This window comes from Schistocerca cancellata, chromosome 9, assembly GCF_023864275.1.
Source record: "Schistocerca cancellata isolate TAMUIC-IGC-003103 chromosome 9, iqSchCanc2.1, whole genome shotgun sequence".
NCBI classification, from domain to species: Eukaryota; Metazoa; Arthropoda; class Insecta; order Orthoptera; family Acrididae; genus Schistocerca; species Schistocerca cancellata.
In genome coordinates this window covers 57,268,868-57,281,128 of record NC_064634.1, presented here as the reverse complement: position 1 = coordinate 57,281,128, position 12,261 = coordinate 57,268,868, and the positions used below count along the sequence as shown (strand labels likewise).

General features: G+C 45.8%; 1 protein-coding gene across 1 annotated transcript in view; it reads left to right on the top strand.

Annotated features, from left to right (window-relative positions):
• The window catches only part of LOC126101015 (alpha-tocopherol transfer protein-like), a 164,459-nt gene that overhangs the window by 111,021 nt on the left and 41,177 nt on the right, over positions 1-12,261 (top strand). The window lies entirely within an intron of this gene.

The window sequence follows — 12,261 nt, the reverse complement described above, 5'->3', positions numbered from 1 at the left end:
AAAGGAACACTTGAAAACGGAGTAAAGTATTTCTGTTCTTGCTTTGCGACACTCAATTTAAATTCCCGTCTCATCTGTTAGTGACTGGATACTAACTCTGGTGCCACTAACAGCCCTTAGATATACCAGGATTTCTTTGGGGTAACGTGAAAGATCATTCTACAATATTCTGCTATGGTAGTCTTGAAGGTATCACGCAGTGGTGTCTTAAGAGCCAAAAGCGCTCCAAGGCAGTGTCTTTTTATCTATAATCCTGTGTTCTGTTTTACCCCTGTTATGCAGTAGTTTTTCTTTACAGTGACTGCATACCATGTAAGTGCCTTCTGCTGCTTACATATCTGTCCATTGAATGGTATATTAATCTTTCAAATTTAAGCCTTACTTCCTCTACATGCCTCTTTCCTAAGCTAAGTTTCACGTTCCTCATTTAGATTGACACTACACCTTTTTAGCTAGCTTACTGAACATATAAAACTTTCTACTACTTTTAGTTGCCCTTTGCGCTTCAGTACGCATTTTTACTAAAACTGTGCCGAGATCACTGATACCAGTGTGGATGAGGACATCCTGAAAGAGGTGAAGTCTAATTGTTTCACAGTATATCTTCTCACGCCCGCCACTAACAAAACTGTAAGTATCCCAAATGAATGTTGTATTATTAAAGTGTCCTCTGATGGTTGGAGTGTGGCTGGAGAGCTCACATACAAGTGACACGAGGTTTTCTCGAAAGTTTTTAGTTGCATCACGGGTAGAGCTTGATGACAGAAGGATCCAGTTAGTTTTTTGCACATCGCTGATACTGAGTTTTGTCCCAATGATCTCGCATGCAGCTTTAATTTCTGTCTCTGTTGATTTGAGTCTCCTGTCTTCTGCAAGAAAACTCCCAGCTCTTTTTCCCATTACACTAATCCCCAAATATACTGATTCACAATCTTGACCTAACAGGTACATACCTGTTTCTTGGGATCTAACACGTTTGTCTTCTGTTCTTCTTGTTATGCGGCAAGTACTGGCTTGTTCCGCAGCCTCTTCTCTACAGCTCCAGTTGGCGGGAAGCCTTAGCGTTGAACGGTAGTGCTGTTACAGTGTGAAATATGGAACCCCGCACAGACGGTCGGTCGATGCGATTTAAGCTATGTGCAGTCATTGAATTCTTGACAGCAGAAGTTCACCCCAAAGGAGATTCATCAGAGAATGAAAGCAGTTTATGGTGATTTTGTTGATGTGAAGTAATATGTTGTCAGACTCCTCCTGAAAAGTGGTGTCCTGAAATTTCAGAAGTAAATCATCCCCGTGATGCACAACGCCTCTCTCGTAACGTCTGCCAGTGCAGTTTGTTTAGCGTCCCCGTAACGCTCTCTCGCCAGCTAAACGATACCGTGACGAAACGCGCCGCTCTTCGTTGTACCTTCTTTCTGTCATACCTGATAAGGATCCCAGATAGGTGAACAATACTGAAAAATCGGGCGAACAAGCGCCTAAGCCACTTCTTTCGTGGATAAGTTACATTTCCTTAAGATTCTTCCGATGAATCTGAGTCCGCTTTTCCCACTATCAGTTTGATATGGTCACTCCACTTCAGGTCGCTCTGGATAGCTACGCCTAGATATTTTACAGCAGACGCTTTCTCCAGCTGTTTGTCATAAATAGTGCAGCTGTACACTAGTGGATTTATTTTCCTATGTATGCGCATTATGTTACATTTACTTTCAGGGTCAACTGCCAGATTTTGTATCATTCATAAATTCTCTGCAGGTCGTCCTGCAAATTCTTACTATCTTCTGGCGTTACTACTTTGGTATAGACAACTGAATCATCTGCGAATAGCCTTAAACAGCATTCGACGCTTTCTACCAGATCATTTATGTGTATTGGAAACAGCAACGGTCCTATCACACTTCCCTGCGGTACTCCGGTGTTACCTTCACAGTGTATTCCGGCATTGTCTTGCTTATGCAGTGTGTGCTCCTCGTCTGGAATACTTCTTCGAATTCGAAACCGCCCGGTCCCTTCCCCTTCCCCTCCCCCTCCCCCCTCTCTCGAATTCGAAACTAGATTATAGCATGTTTCTCAAGCACAGACCTATTCACGTTACGCACTACAAATTACACGCTATACTCCGAAGCCCTCGAGCGGCAGATGGCTGCAGATATGTATACATGAAAAATATGTAGAATACTCATAACCTATGTCTTATTTAAACAGGTTTAAGAATTTTCACATAAAATATTCGGAGGCACAAATTTCAGCATGCCCTCGCAGTTTACCGGCCCTCACTAGTTTTCAGTGTCCGCCATGCGTATCTCAGAGCGGTGAATGATCCTGAAATCCTCCATCCTGGACCACCTGCTAGTTCTATCTGCCAAATAATTGTTCATCTCGTCATTTCTAAAGTGATAGTCTTTGTTGTGTGCTGAAAATGTCAATCGCGATGTGTGGGGTGCCACGTTGTGATTCGCCGGGTGCTCCTACATTGTCAATCTCCTCTAAACGGTCAACAGCTCGTAAGAGCTCACCGAAACCATCAAATGCTAGAGAGACCATCTGTTTTCTTACTTTCCACGGTAAATGCTGGATCAAAATTGTGATTAGTCACTGATGACGTCATCGAAAGTATTCCGTTCCAGGTGCTTACGAAGAAAGGTATTGACTCTGTGCCAGTTGTAATCGTTCATTGAAGATAGTTTTTCTTTGATGCTTCGTTGTTTGTCTCACTATCAGCACTTGAGGAGAAACGCATTTTCACAGTCTAGAAGAGTCGTGTATTGATTGGACTAAGGATTTCCCCATGTTCCAGCAACTGCACTCACGTGTCGCACAAAAATATCCATTCTCTCTGATTCACTTTGTATTTATGCGAAAGCAATTCAAATTATTTGATAAAATCAACTGGATGTAATTCTTTAAACTTCCTTGACCAAGCATTTCATCAACAATAATATTTGTATAACAACCTCCAATTCAATTATCTTGCCTTAGTGCTTCAGTTTCCTGTCTGATTACATTCACAATATCAGCCGAGTTGCATATTTTCACATTCTTCATTGTTTATTCAAATTCTTTCATTTTTTCTAAATCGTGTTATTGTTTCACGTCCAATACTTCTTTAGTAACCGTTTTTTATTTCGTGCGCATGCATTATATGCGCAAACTACCTAGTCATTCATCACTGCACTATCCAACAAAGTTCCCAACAACGACTTTACTTGGGTCAGTATTACAGTTAAATTTGCTTCTGCCCGTTAACAATATGTCTGGAGTCTGTGAATGAACTCATACAGTTGCAAGTTGGGAGATTTGCTACACTGAACTAATCCTGCATCCTATATGAAGATCTGCCACATTTGATCAAACGTTCTTTCAAATCTGTTTTCCATTCTTAGCCATTTTTCTTCAAATTTGGACTTAGTTCTTCATTAGTATCACCTAGTTTTTGTTAGTATTTTCAAGTCTCCTGTTAAAATTTTAATATTGTCTATTTTATCATATTAAAGATTTTTGCTAAGATTCTGCAAAAATTTCCATGGCACGTCGTCCTTTTTAAATTCTTATCACGAGTATTGTCCAGTAATGTTTCTCATGATACAGTGCCGACGTTCATATCTTAGTGTTCGTCCGCCACTGCGCCTATAGCTTGACTTCTGTTATTCAATCCCAATTTGTTAATGAGATCCGTACCAACACTGCCCTTATCAATATTATTAATGAAAAGGAAATCTTCTGTTGACTACCCATTGTTACTCAAATATGTATAATGAGCACACAATTCATGGCTAACTGTTCACTGTTTGTACCGCTTTTCCTATCCACCGTTGCTCGAAAAAGCGTTGCCTCACTGAAAATTCCAAATTCGCTCATTATACACTCATGCCAGCAGTCACACTGTCGACACTGTTTGCTGGATTGAATGTCCTTGTCAGCAGTTTCTGTATACTGGGTGTCCCAGAAATACTGCATTGAATTTGGAACAGTTGTAGAGGGAGTGTTGAGGAACAATTAAAGGACAGCAACCGGTGTGCGGTCCCCCCTACGGGCTCAGGGGTTAGAATAGGCCCGAGGTATTCCTGCCTTTCGTAAGAGGCGACTGAAAGGAGTCTCACACCTTTTCGTCTTTATGCGATGGTCCTCTGTAGGGTCTGACCTCCATTTTTCAAAATTTTTATGAAGAGCGATCCAACTGGGGAAGGACGCCTTTACATACTGCATCTTTTCCATTGGGCATTGAGATCTTTATCCCCCTTTCTCGTTGTGGCATTGCAGTCCCACTCATTCTCCATCCCTTGAGTGAGGACACCTTCCTGGGTGCGTTTTCCTCCACCCAATATGCAGTTCAGTTTTCTGTGCCGACGAGGACCATGAAATTCTTTGCAACTGATACCCAGCATGGTAGCCAGTCTGTCGGGGTGGGGCTACCATGTACCCTGTTGGTTGTAGCCCCTTGACAACATACGGATCGCTCTGCTGATGTCTGTGCTGTTAACTCCCCAGGTATGCCGTGGAGTAGATGCCCATCTCCCAAGGGCATCAGGACTCCCAGCAATGGCCATCCTGCCAGGTGGCCCTTGCTGACGTTGGGTGGCGCCCATGGAGAGGGGCCCTGGTCGGAGTGGGTGGCATCAGGGCAGATGACACGCCATAAAGCATAATACATCATCTCTTGCTAGTGGTCCGCCACCAGCAGTCTAACTTCAATGCTAAGAAATATGACTCCCAAATCGTTCCCCTCCCTGGCCACACCTTGGAGGGTCGCCAGGCCGAGGATGGCAGCAAAGCTTACTTGCCCTGGTACCTCGTATGTACGAGAGTTGAGTGGGAATCCTTCATGTCTGTGAAGCCTTGTTTTCTTGCGGAGCATTTGGAGGACAAGTTTGGGGAGATGGAGGGCTTGTCCAAAATGGTCTTGGGGTCAGTCTTGATAAAAACAGCATCCTCTGCCCAGTCACGGGAATTACTAGCTTGTGACAAGTTGGGGGATGTTTCTGTTACCATCACGTCCCATAAGAGTTTAAATATGGTCCAAGGTATTATATTCTACAGGGACCTTCTTCTGCAGACTGACGACGAGCTGCGCGCCAATTTAGAGCAGCGAGGTGTTCATTCCGTCTGTGGCGTCCATCGGGGTCTGAGGGATAATCAGGTTGCCACTGGTTCCTCCATCTTGGCCTTTGAGGGTGACATATCGCCTGAGGTGGTCAAGGTGATGGTCTGCCACTATGAGGTCAAGCCATATATTCCTCTCCCGATGCAGTGCTTTAAGTGCTGGAAGTTAGGCCCTATGTCTTCCTGCCATACATCCAGCGTCACATGTAGATATTGTGGACGGCAATCACATCCCAATACTCCATGTGCCCCGCCTCCTATCTGTGTCAACTGCAGAGAGCATCATACCGCCTTGCACGCCAGGTGCAGGATTTTACAGAATGAGAGGAAAATCATGGAATATAAGACCCTGGACCGACTGGCATTCACTGAGATAAGAGGAAATGTGAGCGCCTAAATCTCGTGGCTATGACCTTCTCTTACGCCACTGCTACGAGAACACTTGTCGCCCCATCCGTTCCTCGCATTCCTGTCGCCCCTCAGAACCAGAAGACTACACCTGCTCCCTTGATGGTGGGAGGTACTTCCCTCCCAATTCCTCCTACTCCAACTACTTTGGGAGCAACCCCTCCCCACCCCCGCCCCCAACCATCAGGGATATGTCCTCACTTCTGAGCCAGAGAAGCCTATCTTTGGCTCCTCTGACTAGTAAGGGGTTCCTTGGGTTACTCCCTTCTCAGGTTTCTGCTGGTGGGAAAGATAACACCCGCCAGTGGCTGAAGAGCCCAAAAAGCAGCACTGAATCAGTGAAGTTCTCCCAGCCAGGGCAACCCAAGAAGAAGCGAGAGAAATCCAAAAGGAAGGTCCCCAAGACCACACCACCGCTACCTACAAGCTCTGTGTCTCTAGATGAGGTGGAGATCTAGATCTCGCCAGACCCTCAGACACAATGGATATAGACTGCTCAGGCAGAATGTCAGTGGCATGAGGTGACCCTGAGGCGTAAACTACCTCATTGAATGTTCCATGCCTTCCCAGTCTCACGATGACATCATCCTCCAGTTGAATTTCGACGGTTTTTTCCACTGCCTGGCTGAGCTACAGCAACTATCAAGCTTTACACCTGCTTTTTGCATTGCCCTCCAGGAAACCTGGTTCCCAGCAATGCAGACCCCTGCCCTCTGTGGCTATTAAGGACACTACAGGAACTGTAGCGTCTATAATCGAATGCCAGGTGGAGTTTGCGTTTATGTCCTAAATTCAGTCTGTAGTGAAACTATGCCCCTTCAAACTCTTCTTGAAGTTGGGGCTGCCAGAATAACAACGACGCAGGAAATAACTGTCTGCACTGTGTATCTTCCTCCAGATGGTGCAGTATCCCTGAATGTATTAACTGCACTGATTGATCAACTCCATAAACCTCTCCTACTTCTGGGAGATTTTAAGCCAACATGGTACCATGCTTACTGGTCGAGGCAGAGATGTCATAATTTTACTGTCGCAATTCTACCTCTGCCTCTTAAATACTGGGGCCACCTCACGTTTCAGTGTGGCTCATGGTAGTTACTTGGCCATTGATCTATCTATTTGTAACCCAGGACTTCCCCATCTATCCACTGGAGAGCACTTGACGACCTGTCTGGTAGTGCCCACTTCCCCATCTTCCTGTCACTGACCCAGCGTCAGTCGCACAGACACCTGCCCAGATGGGCTATGAACAAGGGGGACTGGGGAACTTTCATATCTGCTGTCACCGCTGAATCTCCCCCACACGGTAACATTGATGTGATGATTAAGAAGGTGACAACAACAACCGTTTCTGTAGCAGAAAATACGATTTCTAACTTTAGTCTGTCACTGGCCAGAGGCAGTCCCTTGGTGATTGCTGGAAGTCGCTGAAGCAATTATGCAGCTTTGGCGAGCTCTAAGGCGCACACTTCCATGGAGCACCTCATAACCTTTAAATGGCTCTGTGCCCCCATTGGCCAGCTTATCAAACGACAGAAGTAGGAATTTGAGAGAGATTTGTGCCATAAGTCATCTTCCCCAGTCTGGGCAAAGATAAAACGTATTTTAGGGTACCAGTCCCCAACAGGTGTTTCTGGTTTTAACATAACTAGCTCGTTACCTACCGACACCAGCGCGACTGCCGAGCACTTTGCTGAGCACTATGCTCTAGCCTCTGCGTCGGAGAATTACCCCCCCCCCCCCCTCCAGCCTTTAGCACCCTCACGTGGCATTCACTACATCCCATTACAGCGTGGGAGCCCTTGGATATTGCCCTAACACAGCTCCTGGGCCAGATCATATCAACAGTCAGATGATCTCTCATCTGACTACCAGCGACATCTCGTCATCTTCAACTGGATCTGGTGCGATGGCGTCTTCATATAGCAATGGCGGGAGAGCACCATCATTCAGGTGATCAATCATGGTAAAAGCCCGCTTGATGTGGATAGCTAACGGCCCATCGGCCTCAGCAACCTTCTTTGTAGGCTGCTGAAACATATGGTGTGTCAGCGATTGGGTTGGATCCTGGACTCACGTGGCCTACTGGTTCCATGTTGGGGGTTCCTATAGGGTCGCTGTACCACTTGTAACCTCCCCCTCACTTATCGACCTTAATGACCGTAAAAAATGAAACCGCGTGTACCTAATGGGAATTTTGGAAAAGCAATCGTCACCGAAGTTAATCTGTCGGTAAAGAGGGAGGAAAGAGTTACATCTAAATGAAAGGAAAAGTGCTAATGAAACTGGTGGAAATTAATTTTGAAAAGGGGTAAAGTTAATAAAGAAAGTAAATGTGCAGCCATTACGTTAACAATTAACTAGCGGTAATTAGGTATTTGGGATTTGGGGGAAATTACGGTCGCCAGTCCTAAGGACAATTACTATAGTAACTGAAAAAGAAAGGTTATTACACATATAATTAGCACTAGAAGTGTGGCAACTGAAGGTTGACACGTGTAGTGTGAAAACTGAAAGTTTGTCAGAAGTAATAAATTTCGCTACACCCTGACTTAATTTAGCAAAAGAATTAATAAAACAGGAAAATCGAAAGTTATTTAGTGACTGAAGTTAATAGTGAGCTTTCTTTCTGAAGCACATCGAAATTCAGTAAAACACGGTTAGTCTTGGACTACCTCAACAATCATTTCAAAAGCTACTTGAATCTACGCAATTTAGAAATAAGAGATTTAACTTTGAACTTGAATTAAATGATTCTGAACAATTAACAATAGTAAAATTTAGTACGTACCAAGCTGAGCTGCAGTCACAGGTAAGCTAAAATATGGTAACAAAACTCGCACTCTTAATTTGTGCTAGTGTAATCTAAATATTGTAGCCAGCTATGAATACCTTAATTGAAATTTGAAATTAAAGCAGTGAAATAGAATATTACTTTAATGCTGGCGTTTGAATTTCAATGACACTCGGGTTCATTCCGGAAAAGGAAGGGACTCTGCTTGATAATGCAAATGGGACAATGAGCAACAAAGGTTCATGCTACGTTGCTGTAATTTTGTGATTTGAACAGTTTGAAATGCTGAGGTCTGCCATACAGTTCTAGAACTTTACGTGTGTCCAGTCTTCCTTGTTGGTTGATTGAAGGTTTGAAGCCGTCGATCGAGGAGGTGGCGACAGTCACTCATTGTCGGCCGTCGCTGTTGCAGAAGCTGGATGTTGGCGCGCCTTCTTCTCGACACGGTCACCAGACGAAACGGGCTCTTGATGTGCGCCAGCTAATGCTTCCCGTCCGCGACGCCATGTCAGAAACTATCATCGCAAGTCGAGCGCAATTACATGCTGCCAAACCCCGAAAGCGCGGCAACTCTCGGGAGCTTCACACAACACACCTGCTCCACTCGCTACTCCAGCCAGACTCCTGTGCTCAGCCCGCGCTCCACGCGGCAGAGTTAACGCTACCAAAGATCCTACACACTTTGATTCTTCACACGACCTATCGACGTAATCGTTCGATAGCAGTCTTCCCTAGGCAAGACCCAGCGTAAAAATACAAATAATATTTACGAAACAAACCAATTATACATCGACATAAATGTATAAACATATATATATATATATATATATATATATATACAAACAGTAAAACAATTACAATATACAAAGAGACAGAAATGTCATATCTTGAGGTAACAAATCAAGGAAAAAAAATAATAGTACAATAGATGGAAACAGGAGGATATGCATTTCCGGCGTTAAACACTGATAATGTTGTCCCTCGAGTATGCCTTCCCAACAGCCTTCTCCAGACGCCAACACCTGGTTGCCATCTGTTTTGATTTACCAAAAGCATATGACACGACCTGGCGACTTCATATCCTTGCCACATTATACGAGTGGGGTCTGAGGCCCGCTCCCGATTTTTATCCAGAATTTCCTGTCGCTTCGCACTTTCTGTGTCCAAGTTGGTGCCTCCTATATTTCCCCTCATATCCAGGAGAATGGGGTCCTGCAGGACTCTGAGTGTCTCTCTATGTTTAGTGGCCATTAATGGTCTAGCAGCAGCTGTAGGGCCGTCCGTCTCACCTTCTCTGTATGCAGACGACTTCTGAATTACGTACTGCTCCACCAGTACTGGTGTTGCTGAGTGGCGCCTACAACGAGCCATCCACAAGGTGCAACCATGGGCTCCAGCCCACGGTTTCCAGTTTTCGGCCATGGTTTTCGACGCCCAATTGACTTGCTTCCTCACCTTAGTCAGCTTAAGCGGAAGTGCTGGCAGCATCTTAATGCCCTCTGCTGCCTGAGCAACACCAGCTGGAGCGCAGATAGCGCTACGCTGCTGCAGCTCTACAGATCCCTTTTTTAATCCTGCCTTGACTATGGGAATCTGGTTATGGTTCTACAGCGCCCTTAGCTTTGCGTTTACTCGAACCAGTGCACCACTGTGGCGTTTGCCTAGCGACAGGAGCTTCTAGAACGAGTTTGATGGCCAGCGTCCTTGTGGAGGCCAGAGTCCCTCCATTGCAGGTTAGCAATGCACAACTCCTGGCCAGTTGCACTGGAAGCTTTCGCTGTTCTCCTGCACATTCAAATCGCCGTCTCCTTTTCCCACCCACAGCAGTTCATCTCCCGCATCCGCGGCCCAGGTCAGGGCTTCCAGTTGCAGTTGGTGTCCGATCCCTTCTTTTCAAACCGGAGTCCTTGCCCTTACCACCTATACTTGAGGTCCATTAACGTACACTTCCATGGTGTACGCCTAGGCAGCGTCTTCACCTGTACCTTTCACATGGCCCTAAGAACTCAGTTAGCCCCATGTCTCTCCACTGCCAGTTCCTCTAGATTCTTGACATACTCAGAGGCCACGAAGTGGTTTAAACAGACGCCTCAATGGCTGATGCTTACGTAGGTTTCACATATGTCCATGGAAGACATACTGAACAGCATTCCTTGCCCAATGGCTGCAGTGTTTTCACTGCTGAGCTGGTGGCTACATCTCGTGCTCTTGAGCACATCTGTTCATGCCCTGGGGAGTCTTTTCTTCTGTGTACTGACTGCTTGAGCAGCCTACAAACTATCGACCAGTGCTATCCTCGTCGTCACTTAGCAGCAACCATCCAGGGGTCCATCTATGCCCTGGAACGGTCCAATCGTTCAGTGGTGTTTGTCTGGACCCCAGGACATGTCGGAATCCCAGGAAACGAACTTGCAGACAGGCTGGCCAAACAGGCTACGCCGAAACCACTTACGGAGATCGGCATTGCAATAACTGACCTGCGTTCGTTTTTACGTTGCCTGGTTTTTCGGCTTTGGGAGACGGAATGGCATAGTCTCAGTAGCACAACCAACTGTGTGACATTAAGGAGACTATGAATATGTGGCAGTCTTCCATGCGGTCCTCTCGCAGGAGTTCTGTGGTCCTCTGCCGGCTCCGTATTGGCCATGCTTGGGTGACACATGGTTACCCACTGCGCCGTGATGATCCGCCTCGGTGTCGTTTCGGCGCCCGGCTGACAGTGGCCCATATCTTGGTGAGCTGTCCTTGTTTGGCTGCCCTGCGACGGACTCTTGAGTTACGGGACTCGTTGCCATTAATTTTAGCTGACAACGCCTCATCGACTAATTTAGCTTTATATGTGACGGTGGATGTTACCGTTCTATGCAAGTTTTAGCGCATATCCTTTGTCCCTTAGTATTCTGCACTCTAATGCTTTTAGGGTGGATGTTTTAATGTGGCTGGCTTTTCCTTTTCATTCTCGTGGTCGGCCAGCGGCCCCCTTCTACCTGTTTCTAACTTCTTTGTGGTTTTCTTTTCTTGTTATGACCGTAGTAGTGTTGGTTGTTCTTCCGACGTTCTTCTGGTTCATCCTTTCACCTGTTATTGTGCTGTACGTCTTTCTTTTCTTCTTTCTCTTCTGTAATTACTTCACTGGGACCAAGGGACCGATAGCCCCGCAGTCCCCAACCACCTGTGCACGGAAACGAGCGACGCTACAGCAAACGTGACTTCGTACACCGACGGTCCAAAAGCGGAAAGTCACCTATTACTGTTCTTCAGTGATCGCCACTGATTGCCGTGAGCAACAGCGTAGAAGGTGGAGGTAGCTGCTGCGGAGGCAGCCCATGTCTCCTATGAATGTGATGCTCTGTTGCCTCAGTGGATGATGGTTTCTGACACTGGTTTCCATTCACAGTTTATTTTTATCCTCGGACCCTCTAAAAACTCCAATGTTTGTTGGTATACAGCAGAAAAATAAACTACGGGATGAATGAAATCCGAAACCGTCATGAACCAAGGCAACAGATCATTGGACTCACAGAAGAAAAGTCCTGGCTGTGCAGCAGCTAGCTCCTTATCCACTGGTGATCGTGGTGGTCAGTCGTGATCACTGAAAAAACCTTTCGAGACTCTCCACCTACAGTCAGTCAGCGTACAAAGTAACGCTTGCTGCTGAAGGGTTGGCGTCGTCCCAGGTGCCCGTGCCTCTAACTTAGTCTGTAGTGTCGGTGGACGAATTTCCGAACACGGGTTTCGATCTTCGATTTGTGGCTCAAGAAAACTTCTGCAATACCTCGAACTCTATCGTAACATTTCTTGGTCACCCTGTGTAATGAGACTGCCAGCTGTGCTATATTAAAACGATATTGCCTCTCTCCATCCCAAGAAGTTAGTGACATACTTATTTCATTAACCAGCAATTTGAGAAACTGAATAATGACGGATTAGTTTGAGAAAGTGATAGTTACCAGCTCACA